At 40.5% G+C, this 15141-nt stretch overlaps 1 long non-coding RNA gene across 2 annotated transcripts in view; it reads right to left on the reverse strand.

Annotated features, from left to right (window-relative positions):
- Positions 1-9710, reverse strand: part of LOC134738281 (uncharacterized) — a 235776-nt gene extending 226066 nt beyond the window's left edge. Inside the window, exons 1-2 of one of the 2 annotated variants that reach the window (XR_010123943.1) lie at positions 8186-9710; positions 7976-8095 (exon numbers count right to left, since the gene is read on the reverse strand). This is a non-coding gene — a long non-coding RNA (uncharacterized LOC134738281). The remainder of the gene's footprint in view (positions 1-7975; positions 8096-8185) is intronic. The other variant, XR_010123942.1, reaches the window with a different exon arrangement.
- Between the last annotated feature and the right edge of the window lie 5431 nt (positions 9711-15141).

The following is a 15141-nucleotide window of genomic DNA, read 5'->3' on the forward strand; positions in this document are numbered from 1 at the left end:
GGTATGATACTCTAGGTATCACTTAGAAAACCACTAAGTGATGTGTTAATAACAGGTATGTATAGAAAGCACCACCGTTATTTTAAACAAGTAAAATGAAACCCAAAGAGTTTGGCAATACAAGAAGTGCTATGGGCTAAACTGTGTCCTCACAAAAATTCATATATTGAAGCCCTAATGTCCAGTACCTCAGAATGTGACAGTATTCAGAGATAGGGCTTTAAAGAGGCAATGAAGTTAAAACAAAGTCATTGAGGTGAGGCTCTAATTCAATGACTGATATCCTTACAAGAAGAGGAAATCTGGACACAGATGGGCACAGAGGAAAGATCACATTAAGACAGAAAAAGAAGATGGCCACCTACAAGCCTAAGAGAGAAGCCTCGGGAGAAACCAACCCTGATGACAACTTGATCTCAGATAGCCGGCCTTTAAAATTGTGAGAAATTAAGTTTTTGTTGTTTAAGCCACCCAGTCTGTGGTACTTTGTTATGGCAACCCTAACAAGCTAATACAATAACCAATCTCTAAAAAATATCTCTCTGTGAATGATACAAGAACCCAGGGTTCTGTTTTTCTCACTGACATTTTTGCTGTTTTAATACTAAAATGGTGTCTGGCATAAAAAATGTTCGATAATGTTTGTTGAATTAATAAGTGGACATTATCTTTGCAGTTAATTCATGATACAATTTTAATACATTTTACCAACCTAAATAGAAAATCAAACTGAAAAAGTAACTTCCTCATTAAACAAACACAAAAAAAATTCTAAATTTACATGCTAGGTAATTTCTAACAATAATTTTTTAAAAGGATTTTATCTTAATTTTCATTTATGTTTCTATAGCCAGAGTCTTCCTACGATTCAATACTTTGTTTTGTTTGCTATCATCTCAATGACCTCTTCCAAATCCTGCTGAAGTTGTTAGAAGTAAAATTATCTCCATCTTATAAATGGGAAAAGTAAACTGGCAAGTCAAAGAATTTTCTAGAGAATAGGCCCACAGAGAAGGCTGTTAAACCAGGATGGAGAGAGTTAAACATATACACCTAGGGGAGGCAGCGAAGAGAAGGGAACATGAGGTGGCCTGAAAATGAGCACAGTATTTGAAGGTCTCCCAACATGAGTTTGATCACATTTAAAGCCCACTAATTTAGAGCCTTTTCAAACTCCATTCAAAGGGGGTTTTCCTGACGTATCTGCAAAACCTAATAAGAAGGCCCTGTCCTCTGTGTAAGCAGCTTTTCATACATGCATATATTCATTTATTGATTCATTCAGTAACTACTCATTGAGCATCTACTATGTGAAAGGCATTCCTATCAGCCCTGGAGATGCAATCTTGAGTAAAACAGATAGAAATGTCCCTGCCCTCACGGAGTTTACATCCTGGTAGTGGGGACAGAAAATTTTAAAAAAATAAATAAGCAAAATATGTGTCAGTATTAAGTACCATGGAGAAAAAAATAAACAGGGATGAAAAATATAAAACATAAGGATGGTTGAGATATTTGGTCAGCCAGGAAAGGTGTCACGAAGTTGAGTTAGGAAACTAACTACATGAGAAACATTTAAACACCTTCTTACCTTCTCAAACAGTATTCTGAGTTCCAGATTCAAGCAGCCTGGTTTCCGTACACAGCACCACTTCTTATTTATTGTGAGAAAATTGCCTAATTTTGTGTCTCAGTTTCTTTATCTGTAAAATGGGGGTAATTTTTTTAACTAGTAGAGTTGTGAAGAGTCAATTTAAAAACAAAACACATTAAGTGCTTAAAACAGTGCCTGATGTATAAGAACTCAATAAATATTAGGTTTTGTAGTTGCTTTTTTATTTTTTTTTTACTTTCTGTGATCTAATTTCAAGATTGTTAAAATGGGATTCATAATGCCAGGCTTCACTGAATTTTTGTGGGAATCTCATGAGACAAGTCATAAAGAGCCCTTGGAGTTTGGATCATAGTAAGCACTAAGTGTATGCTCCCTGCTCCTGTTACCATTGTAACCAGGCAACATTTTTGTTTTCTTAACTATTGCAACAGTATTTGGCTTGGAAAAATAGCCATCGGGAATAGAAGGTTAGACCCTGAGGACATGGACGTACATCCACAATAATCTTAGCATAAAAGAAAAGAGAGATAGTTAAACTTCTCTGCACTTGAAAACAAGAGGATGGGAGTATTAGGAGAAAAAGAAAGCAGAAGAGAAAAAGGGGAAGGAGAGAGGCACCAAGGAGCTGTTGTGAAGCTGGGGATTTTATAGGATGAGGGAAGGGTATCTATTCTCTAAGAATGGGATACTGGAGAAACATTTTACAAATAAAAATGAGTCAAGTTAAATTTGAAATTATTTTTGTTTCAACATGAACCGCACTTCTGTCTGGCCATGCCACCAAAAGTTTTAATAAATACTTTATACTCAGAAGTGCTTTGTAGGGTCTTTTGTGCAAATTAGACGTGCCAAAAATGACCATGAAAATGTGGACTTCACAGAATTTGGAGAAAACTTAGGGAGGACTTTGGACTTCTACACGGAATGAATAGAGCTTGAGACAATCCTACCTAGTTCTTTGATATCTGCATAACATTAATATTAGTAATATTAATTCAATCAGAGAAGCAAAACCATTAGGAAGTGTGTGTGTGTGTGTGTGTGTGTGTGTGTGTGTGTGTGTGTGTGTGTGTGTTTTGCTTGGGAGGAGTGGATTTATTATGGAGATTTGACCTTACACAATGGGGGCTGGTTAAACAGTCCTTGTAAGGCTGTTGTCTTTGTACCTGATGCTGGAGCTTGAAGTCCCCAGCATGGCTCTTCAGGAAGAGAAGATAAGATATAAAGAAGGAGTGAGCAAGTACAATCCAGAATTTACAAGGACAGGGACAGACCGCAACCCATATCAGTTATAATCGCCTCTAACCTTGATGATGTGGGCATCGTGCCTGAAGGAGCCAGGGCTCTTTGTCACAGAACTAAATACACATGTGGTCCAAGAGTCAGAAAACTGAAGGGAGGATCCAAGAAAGGTGGAGTAGTTTTAGGCCAAGCTAAAGCTATAATTTTAATCAAACTAAATTAAATGTATTTATTAATAAATCTTAATAGAAATTCCTTAATGTTTTCAAATCAAAGATAAGTTATTATCTCTGGTATTTATCCCTTCTGGCTACTTCATTCTCAATGATGAAAGCCTGTGGTTGGATAGAGAAGTCAGAAAAGACAAGAAGGGGAAATGTCCTATTGATGACCACATCCAATGCTCAGTTTAATTTCCTTAAGCCCCCAGGATAATACTGTTTTGTTGTCTTCGATTATCATTTTCTATAAGCTAATGGCCCTTCACCTATTTATGCCTAGTGTTCCATTATTGGAATGCTAAGCACGTGGGAATTATTTATATCCTACTGCTCAAGGTCATCATCAAGGTCTGATTCCAAAAATTCCAAAAATTGCAACCTCAGGCATAAATGGGTTAATTGGAAGAGGAATCCCTAGTCCATCTGTAAGTTCTAGTACAGGGGAAAAAAAAATAGGCAAATCAGTACCTAATTTTCTGACAGAGAAAATCCATTACAAGGATGGTTGCCTTTGAAAGTATCTCAATAGGAGTCATATCAAGTCTTCTCATTTCAATGACTAGAAAAATGAATAAACTCTGGCTAGACAACTCATGAAATTATCCATCCCTGCATCATCCATCAGTCAGATGATAATGTCCCAAGCTATAGTGACTGGATAATATTCATATAAAACTTCAGCCTCGTGGGAGAAAATAAATCAAGTTGTTATACCGTCACTATTTCCTGATAAAGATTTTACAGCCTGGGGCTGTGAAAGAATAGGGGTAATTTTTAATCGTTCCTTTAAATATACATTTCTATGTGTATAAATACACAAGCATATTAAATATATTATTTTCATTAAAATAACTTTCTCATATCAGTTGAATATCTGGAGCTGGGTAAGCAAAGCTAAAATGCAAATGTGGTCCACCATAGTAAGACAAGCCATTCTACTTATGGGATGATCTTAAATAAAAATTTCCAAGGCGTGGTAGGAAAGCAAGTGCTGATCTTTCCATCTTCTTGCTAAGTGAACATTGCTCACTCCCAGTATCATGTTTCAAAGACCAACGGGCAAATATCCAATTCTCCCAATTGTTCATTTTTCTAGAAAAATAGAGATTACAACAGAGACCATCCAACTGCAATCAATTACAATACAGATGATGATAATGACTGATTGATTGATGATGACCATGATAGCCAGCATTTTGATGACGTATTTTTACACATGTAGCTATTAATTTTGACTAAAACTACTTTTTATATACCATTGTCTTCTGCGATGTCATGAAAAGGCCAAGTATAGCACTCCAAGTACTGGTGGACTGAGGATTTTTTAAGAAAGAGAAGAAAGGTACAGAAACAGATGCAAGAACTCTGGGTAAGCCAGATCAGCAATCAGGGGGTGTCTGAGGGTTTCAGTCCTCATCATTCTACCACCATAACTCCCATTCACCCTTTAAAATTCTGTCTTTACTGTTATTCTACTAATATCAGCACTATTCTCTATGAATGAATCCTTCTTATCAAGCAGCCAAAACTTACATTACTTGGGTACAGAGAGCAATCACATCATACCACAAGTCTCCCTGCCACAAAATAGTTAAAAGCACATTCTTTTTAGTTTAAAATTAAACAACCTCATCTGACGTTTTTTTCTTTTCTTTCTTTTTTTTTTTTTTTTTTTTGATGGCAGCAAACACTGGATCTGCCTCAAGCCTTCCTTGGCTGCCCCGCAAACTTACACCAGTCCACAGAGGCGCTGAAATCTCTGAGAGGCAAGTAACAAGCAGCATGAAAATGGAACTAATGATCTACAGCTTCATTGCTTTGTTTCCAGAAGCAACTGGTGTCCGCTTTCAGAATCTCTGAGACTGGAAATGATGGGAAATAGTAAGGGAAGCTATGTGGTCCACAAAAATAAATAGTTGTGGACCTGAATGGCTTGCCATTATTACATTTCCCTGTTGGGCCAGCATACTGCCTCTTTGCAGTTTGCCAGATTTCGCCTAACCTCATCCACATTTAAAAATCTATGGAAAAACAGGGGGGCCTTTCAGGGGGAAATTCATTCATGTTTGGATTCAGGCAGATTTAGGAACCTTTAATAGCACTGTAATTACCCTGCAGGGCACACCACAGAGCAGCCAGCAAGCTCTCCCTCAATGGACACAAAATTTCCTCTGGAATTTACAGAGCAGAAACCTTAAACACACATCGCCATAAGAACCAGATTACATAATGTCTCCATCACCCTCCTGACAGCTACAATTATGAGTCAATCCCTGGTTTAAATATGAAACCGGAAGCTCCGTGTTTCCCCTCTGACTATGTGGCAGGCTAAGTTGAGCTCTTCGGGGCTGTCAGTTTGGAGATCTGAGCTGCTCCCACAGTCACTAATTTAGCATGAGACCAAATGACGGGGTAATTAAAAGCAGCGCTGCAGAGACCCGTTCCAGGACCAGATGTTCTCCTTGTTTAATCATTGCCCACATAAGGAACAGAAATAGCCCCCTCCTTTAATTTTTCCTTTTCTTTATCCTCTCCGGATAATTTCCGGCTTCTGATCTTTCAATCCCACAAAATAAAATAAAAATAAAAGCCCCATTAGGAAAGATGACATGTTATTGAACATATGACTGTAAGTTGTAATGCACTCTTGTAGTCTCCTCTTTGTACTTCTTGAAGCATTCCAGCTCATAAGACATTAAGTTGCCCTGGCAACCTCACATGACTAACAGCTCCAGAGAGCCCCACCTAACTGCAAGGGCTCATTTAAGTCAACATAGGCCACCCCAGCACTTAGTAGCCCAGGGCTGAGTAAATAGCCTTGCTTTTTGGCTTTTTAGAACAGGCTGGAGGAGGCGGCCCCTCCCCTTTTATTGCCCCAAACGCAGGACAAATAAGTCTCCACCCTAACTTCTCCAGGAACTTGACTAAAAAGGCCATGGGTCATCTGGCAAATCAAGGCGAGGTCTTCTCTTCACGTTTCTGGCTTCTGGACAAATAAGGCAGAAGAAAAGGGAAGCTGAGCTAATAATGTACACCTTCCAAAAATGGAAAAGCAGTATGCAATACAGCTATATGAATCTTATCAAATCAGATGAGGCAGCTTTCTTATGTCCCTTGGGATGCAGTATCTGGTCTCTATCTAAATAGCAGGCTTCCCTGGCATTAAAGCACTAGAGGCCTTGAGGACGGTCTTGGAAATCAGGAGAATAGAGATCCAACTCTAATTCCACCGTTTGTGACAACAGACAAGCTGCTTTACCTCTCTGAGGTTATTTCTTAATTGGCAATATGGAATGACAATCCTTGTTTTGTTCTCTTCTGAGACCTGTCTCTGCAAACTTTATCCTCATCCACAATTCCCAAGCATGTGGAGTTCTAGGTTCTTAAGATAAAAGGTGCCAATGAATTGTGAGTATTTCCAGATAAATAGGTATAGTCTTTTTAAAAAAACAAGTAAATCAAAATTTATAAAACATCATCACTTGAGATTTTTGACTTTATGGAGGTAATCAGACAAGAACCTTTGATCCTTGCTTTCACTAATCCCTTCTGAATCATTGATTATTTGCTAACGTCAGGTAGATCGACTCAAGTCACTGCCTAGTAATGACCAATCTGAAATGAGGATAAAGGTGCTCTACAAAAGCATATTGTAAATCAGAAAGAAACAGAAATACCCAATGATTTGATGAAAACTCACTAGTTCTGTAAAGGGAGGGAAACCACAACTGTTACTGTTGTACAACTTTTGTTCTATCCTGGAATCACCTCACATGTGAGATTTTTAAGTGGGTTATATTCACCTGGTTAAATAGACACGAATGGGACAGTCTGAAAAACAGTCTCCACTCTCAGGGTTGATGCCCACATCAAGACAAAATGATGACTAGAATAACAGCCAAACAGACCCAGAGGACAAGAAACAAAGTTGTGGGCAGCCGTGTGTTTGGCATGTTGCCCCTGACACAAAAAAGGAATCGTGGAGGTCCCATCTTTAAACAGACTTTATATTACTCACCATCTGATCAGTGTGTGTGTGTGTGTGTGTGTGTGTGTGTGGTGTAAGAGTGAGGGGAGAAGACAGGAGCATGCATTTGCTTACCTAGGCATTACTTGAGTGGTATTTCCTGCACACATGTGGAGGTATATTTAAGGTAGCAAGTACTCTACTATCTCATGTTTATCAACTTCCTGATTGGGATGCAAAAGTGTATTGGATTTTCTGAGTGGAAAACATATTCGTGTATTCCAGACCTCAGAGGAAAACAACCAAATAGAAGTCTGAACCAGGCCCAAAATAACAAGAACCATGGAGACACATTTAGAGCAACGTATAAGAAACAATGATGTCCATCATGCATGGCCATTACTCTTCCCGCCCTGCTTCCCTGGGGTGTTTAAAGAATCAGTGATTGACTAGGCACACTCCTTATGAATATAAAACATGATTCATGTTTGCCAGTATTAACCATCCACTCACTTGGAAAAAATGACTCCTCCACCTGAGTGCTGCAGTCTCCTTTGGGGCATTTCAGGAAACACTTGTAGCATGTTTGTGCTCTCAAAAATGTTTTCCTACCCTTTCCTTCAAACTTCTCCTGGACTTATGCCTCGCCGAGGACCCCAAATACCTACCATGCTCTCCCTATTTCTTATTTAGATTTATGAGGAACAGAAAACAGCCAACAAGTTAGTATCAATCCCTACACTCCTGAATGTATTTGTTCATTCACTCAACATATTTGTTGAGCCCTTATCAGGGCCAGGGACTGCTCTCGGCACAGGAGATGCAGAATAAAAGACAGGTTTGGATGGGTGCAGTGGCTCCCTCCTGTAATCGGAGCCCTTCAGGAGGCCACGGTGGGGCTGGAGGATAGCTTGAGGCCAGGAATTCTACCTTACTGTAGGCTACGATTGCACGCTGCACTCTAGCCTGGGAGAGCAGGCAGGACTCTGTCTTCGTTTCGTTGTTGTTGTTGTTGTTGTTTAAAGGTTCGCGTTCTCAAGGAGGCATACACTAGTGGAAAGAGACATTAGACAATTAGCCCTAGTAACAAGTGACACAAAGTCAACCAAATAGAGGTCCCAATAGGATCTTTTTGTTTACCGGAGTTCCAGACCCACGTATCTTCCCCCTGTGCAGGTATATAAAGTGTCCACCTCCAACTTAGAAAGAATTCCACAAGCACCCAGAACTTCATCACATTCGTTCTCTGGCTTTGTGATATTCATTTTAACACAAAAAAATACTAAGTTCAGAGAGGCTATGTGGATTTTCTGAGGTCACACAGTTGTCTCAATGGAAAAAGTAGGGAAATGTTATAAAATAATACGAGTATCAAAATAGCTGTCCCATCGTCGTCCTTCAACACTTGCAGGTTACATCATTTTGCAGGTCTGGCTGTGACATCACTTCTGGATATGCGACACGGCCCACCCCACCACTGAGAAAATGGAAAATGCTGAGCAGTAACCTCAGAAACAACTTCCTCCTGCAAACGCAATTTCTTTTCCGCCTAAACCTTTACAGCAGGGAAGGTGGGTGTAAGGCGCACCAAAGAGCCTTTCAAAGTAGGAACCCCGGCCTGCAGGTCAGCCTGGATCGTGTCCAAATTGGGTTCCACCCCTGGTGAAAACCAATCTGTTTATGGGTACGCTTTTCTGATGTTACAGAACGTCTGCGAGAGAGGGAGCTCCAGTTCCCGCCTGGTCTCCAAGTAACCCGGCCCACAAAGGTGCACACACACGTCCGAGACAGAAAAAAGCTTGCCGGTCGTTCCCTCCTCCCAGGCCTGCAATGAAATGCGCTTTAATTGCATCAAAGGGTTCTTCTCAATGGGGTTTCAGAGGCGCGAGAGCGGCGTTCCCAGCGAGGGTTCCTTTCCGGCTGGCCAGCATTCCTCAGCCCCGCGCGGGGAAGGGGATGGGGCTCCTTCGGCAGGGCCTGAGGCTCATTTCCATTCCTCTCGCATACAGCCTCTGTTGTGCGGGCCGGGCCTGCAGAGGGTAGCCGCTGCTGCCTACGAACAAAGCCCCATTCATCCCCAGGGACGCTTCCTCCCCGCCGGCCCGAGGCCGCAGATGGGCTGGCCTGGGCACGCCATCCAGCAACCCGGGCGCGCGGCCCGGCCTGGCGCGCACAGGGCTCCGATTCAGGACGCCGGGGCTGGCCGGGGCGACCCGGGCTGCTTTTTCAGCAGGCCCCACAATGAGGATCGGCTGAAACTCGCTTTCATTTCTGGGCCGGGGACAGGCAGACACTGAGTCCTTTCAGCCGGGAAATCCTCAGTTTACTCACGGCTTGTTGAGAACGAAGATGTCAATTTCCACTGCCCTCTCCCGGCCTCCCCCACCCTTGCCCCCTCGGGATGGTACGGTCCGAAGTTTCCCAAGTTGTGAGAGGACTTTGTTTCTCCTCTGCGGCCTCTGAAATCCCGACGAAAGGGTCATTTCCTGACTTTTGTGTCTCTTCAATCCAGTGCCTTGAAAGTTCTTACCCTCTTGTTGAGGCTGAGTGCATAATTGCAAGGCTGCTCCCTAACTTTTTTTCAGAGCTTTAACATTCCTCTAGGTTCAAGTTTGGGACCGTGGCTTCACAACAAAGGCCAGTTTTTTCCTCCCCCTCCTCACTCCTGGGAAAAAGAAAAAAAGGAAAAGAAAGAAACCAAAACGCGTTTGTTCAGCAACCATGTTCACAGATTTCGAGCACACTTCTTCTGGCTCCACACGTTAGACCAACAACAGGTTAATGCCACGGAGAGCTCTAACGCCAAATCAAAGGACTGCGGTCTCACTTTTTCTTAAGTCTCAGGCAGCTGGGGGAGTTGGGGTGGTGTGTGCTTAATTTCTAGTCCACAATCTAAAACAGAAACAGCCTCCAGATCTAGATTCCTAGGCTCTGGCTCAAACAGGGAATAGCAGAATCAAAGAACACCAGATATAGGAAGACTTATCAACCCTAATGCATTCATTTTACAGATAAGAAGCAGATAAGATCTAAGAGGGGAAGTGACTTGTCCACCCTCCAAAAGAAGCTGGTTCATCCCAGTAAAAATTGCCTCAAACAAACTTAAAAATAATTTTCAAAAAGAAAACCTTCGAGAAAAAAGCATTGTTCAAAAATATGTTTTCTTTTCTCCCTTTGTGTCAGAAAAAGTTTTCTCTGAGTTGGTGGGAAAAGGGTGGGAACCCAGGTTTGAAATGAGGATTAGAAAAAAACCTTCAAGTATCTTTCCAAAGAATGCTCTCTGTGTTTCTTTCACTTCCTGCATTTTGAACATTGCTACACTCTCTCTTCAAAGTACAGTCATTCCCCCGTATCCGTTGGGATTGGTTCCAGGACACACCCCCACCCATAACCCAAACCCTGGGTGCTGAAGTCCCTTACATAAAATGCAACATATTTGCATATAACCTATGCACATCCACCCTTATACTTTACTTCGTCTCTAAATTACTTACAATGCCTTAAACAATGCCTACACATCACTTGATTCTCCTGGATTCAAGTACTACTCCTGTAGTACTTGGTGTGGGACAAATTCAAGGTTTGCTTTTTGGAACTTTGTGGAATTTATTTTCTTAATATTTTTTATCTGCGGTTGGTTGAGTCCATGGATGCAGAACTGACAGATACAGAGGGCCGACTGTATTGCATCCTTGGTGTGGCTAAAAAATACAACGAAATAAAAACTGGTTACTTGCTACTCCAAGACTTCTTTCGTCTTGCAGGAAAAAACCTTCACAATCTTAAAATGGAGGTAGGATTACCTTGCATGGGTTATTCCTAAATGTACAAAATGAATCAGTATACACACAGATAGAGAGGAGTGCTTGTCATATACCAAGTACCATACTAAGCACTTTACACGCATTACCTCATTGAATGCTCACAATAGCCTATGAGGAAGATGCTATTCCTACCCCCATTTTACAGAAAACAGACCAAAGCTGAGAGGGGTTCATTTTAACTTTATCAAGGTCACACAGATGTTAAATGGCCAAGCCACACAATGTGACTCCTGGGCCTGATCTCTTTCACACTAGGTTTCACTGAAACTTGAGGCACAAACACATGGGGACACACTGGGCACAGAGGTCTAGACTTGGAGGCCAGGAAAGCTCCAGCCAAGACATAGGTTTTTGTGTTTCAGCAAGGGAGGGGCTACAATGGCATGCCTGAAGGCTGCAGGAGGGAGAATCTGCCTCATCCTACCCCACTTGGAAAGAAAGAAGGCCATGTGAGGACTTACTAATTTCACACCGAAACTCTCCTTTGAGAAAGCAAAAGAGTGTGAATTCATAGTCACTCCCTTTTCTGAGCGGTCTTGTGATTTTATCTTTTAAAAAATGCTCTGTTAACAACTGTGTCAAACCTTGCTAGTTGTCAGGGCAGAGGGGACAAGACAGTGGTTAATTATACTGATAATAAAATGTGCAGCCTATAATTGACACACATCACTTTTCCCCCGTAACTCATTAGCCAAAACTAATACACCACCTCAACTACGGTAAGTCCAGGAAATGAATTCCAGCCCTGTGCCCAGAATAGGGGACAAGGAGGACTAAAAATGCATGGTAACCAGCCCTAGTGATGACCATGACACTCAATAAACACTGCTCTTCTTCCGGTGGATGGCGAATACCAGTCCTTTTTTATAACTTCCCATTTTATAGCTAGTCCATGAGACTTTAGAGCAGCTCTCATGCAGAAGGCTCTGTAATCTCAGGAGTCATGCGTGTCACAACAAGATTCAACAAGAGCTTCTGGCTGCACCAGGCTACAAAGGTGTTCTCTTGCTTCTTATGAGCTCCACCATCCCAGAAGAGGAAAAAATGAAAATAAAGTCTTAAGGAAAATGGTCTGCTTTGGCATACCCAACTTGAAGATCATTGTGGGAGGGAGCAGGAAATATGCAAATAAAAGCAAAAGCAAATTTTGACCACAGAACTAAGAAAGTCTGTAGGAAAGATGCTGGAGTGACAGGAAACATCACTGACATTTTCATTTTCTCTCACATCAGATTTGCCCAGCTGTGTCTTATGGAAATGATTCTTAACCTCTCCTCAATATTTCCCAAACGAACTTGCCTATGTTTTGGTGTTTTCTGAGCAATTCAAAGCCCATGTGGAGTTAATATGATACATACTTTGTTCATTGACTGACCTGTGTAGAAATGCTGATCAACTTCTCTCTTTTTTGACTTCTGCTTAACTTCAGACTCAAATTATCCTATCCTATTCTTATCTGATCATTCCTCGATTGTTGGGCATTGTAGATTGTTACTAATTTTTAAAAATCATACATATAAAAAGAAACACTAAAATAAATATTCTGGTACATAAAATCTCTCTCTGCATATATAATTATCTCCGGAGACTGGAATCACTCAGTAAAATTGTGCAAATTTTGCTCCAGAAAAGCACCCTGACCCGTGTCTTTACCTCTACTTGTAGAAAGACCACGCAAAGGGAGTAGCTGCTGCAGAGAAATAGCATCACCTGGAGTCACGGGAATTCCCTGGCCTTTGTGCTTCATGGATGACAGTGGAATTCAATTCTTTAAGAATATTGTTCAGGATGGTATATATGTCTCAAGATTTCCCTATTTACAAAATGTAGCATAAAAGTGGTCTGATTTTAAATGATTATACGACCACATAACAACAGACTCCTTATGATCCAGTAAGTGAAAAAAGTGGACCCTACAATGACAAGCAAATTTTTTTTTAATGCTGGCAAAAAGGACTGTCAAATACAACCTCAAAGTATCAATGTGTGCAGATAATAGGAATGTGTTTTTCTTGAATCTTCCAAAATTTTAGAATATGATGAGATTGGTTTATAATGATGTAAAAAAAAAATAAGTTGCATAAAGGACACATCTGATGAGAATGTGAGCTGGGAAAGCTGTGTCACAGCTGCTCTTTCAGAAGTAGCCGGCCATTGTTGCACTGGAGCCAGCTCCAGTTGCCTGGATGTGGAGGCCGCATTTGGCTTCCCCAGGGTTTTCATGTAGCTACTTCCTCTCCCCACAAACAGGCAACCACCCGGGCGGGCGGCTAAGCCAACAATGCGATGTCGTGCATCATCACCAGACCTGACTGGGAGGCCCGCTGCAGGCCCCAGACCTCCTCCGAGAGAGCGGACTAAACTCGCAGGGGTGTTTCAGAGCAAAATGGTTTCAAAGCAAGAAACCGTTTAAAACAAACAGGAAACGAGTCCCTCAAACCCAAACCTGTGGAAAGATAGGCCACATGATTTAAACAAACCAACAAGAATACAAGTTTGTATAAATACCCTGGTACTTGCGCATTTCTAAAAATCATTGCAGTCCAATTAGGAAAAACCTGTTTAAGAAACATTTATGAAGAACCTTCATAGGCCAGGCATTGTGATCATCTTAAGGTTTCAAATTGAAGAGCATCTCAGCCCTCCTGGGACACCCATTCTACCTAAAGAGATACACATGCAAATAATGAATCAAGCCTGGCAATATGAAAATTTTAATAAAAAAGGCAACACATGCCTCTATCTTAACAGAAAAGGAAACTAAAAGGGCCCACTAGATTTAGCAATTGAGTAAAAAATTCCTAGGCTAGGGGATGAAAGATGCAGTGAATTGAGGAGGTAAGGCGATGGAGATGAAATAAACACTATTCTCTCAAGAAGCTTAGCTGAGAGGAAAAGAGAAAAGACAGGAGGATAACAGGTTAAGTTGGAATTCAGGATTCATGAGACTATTTTCCCTAGTGGGAGAGGTGTGAATATGTTTGTAGAGTGAGAGGAAGATTTCAAGGTAGAAGTTGAAGATAACAAGATACGGACAATGGAAGGGGATGGCGTTCAGCACATATTTAACTAGTACAAGCTTTTCCTCTTGGAATTTTTACCCCATCAACCACAAACACAATGTTTCTGCCTGTATAAAGGGCTCATCTTTTCCAGCTTTTCACCTTGCATGGTTTTAGCAAGACATTAGATGTATGATCCTGTCTTATGTAAATCTGGAATTTTAAAAAATAACAAAGATCATTTAGAATTTATGAATTTTTGTCTACTCTAAAAGGAAACAAATTTATAGCTGTTTCATACTTGCCTTTGCATTTTCTTTCTTCCTCAAGATCATTACGTAAATGATGCGACCTCCAAGTTGTAAGAAACAAAGATGCACTGCAAATTACTGCGTCAAGAGAAACCCAGTTATCCATAAGTTAGTCTGATGAAGAAAAAGGGAAGCATTACCAGGGAGAATATTATATTTTTCTTTTCTTTTTGAAGTGTTTGAGATTTTAGTTACATTTCCTTTTAACTTATTTTAAATTATTTATTTTTTCAAAATTCACTGGTTTATCACAAATGTGCATCTGTTCACCAAACGTGGATAAAATCAAAAGAATGAAAATATTTCTTAATAGAAATAATACTTGTTCCATTAATTACTTGCTTTGTTTTTTATTTCAGTTAGTCAAAATTAATGCTGGTTTCCTAAAAACAGGTGTTTGAGTGGAAAAGACAATAATAAAATGAAATAATCCTTTGCAATGAATTTTTCCAAGTCTTTTCAAATATGAAACTTTCTACAGAGTTCTAGTGGTCAAAGGAAATTATAGGATACAGGGTCTAGTCAGCTTGAATAGCAAATCTTATTTTATCCATTCTTGATCTTTTAGAGATAATGTTACAATCTAAAAATGAACACTTCCTGTTGCTGTGAACAGTAGACTGCCCATCGCTGCTAACATACAATATATTTATTATTTCACTTCACCCAGAACCAGGACCCAAACTAGCACTGATAAACGAAGGGGCCATGGAATCTGGAGTGGAAGCAGAGAGCTGAAAATACCACTGTCTTTTTTCAGATGGTAATTGTGTGTCAGAAAAGTACATAAATATTGTTTTCCTTTTCATTGCATTTTTGCTTTAAATACATTGTATTAGGTTGATCTTCAATTAACAGTCTTTTTTGATAATTTAGCCAATTTTTCTCTCCCCAGCTTCCTCCTATGTTGTTTAGTAAGATATTGTCTGTAAATAAATAGTGTGGTGCCAGGGAAGGAC

This window comes from Pongo pygmaeus, chromosome 16, assembly GCF_028885625.2.
Source record: "Pongo pygmaeus isolate AG05252 chromosome 16, NHGRI_mPonPyg2-v2.0_pri, whole genome shotgun sequence".
Taxonomy (NCBI): domain Eukaryota; kingdom Metazoa; phylum Chordata; class Mammalia; order Primates; family Hominidae; genus Pongo; species Pongo pygmaeus.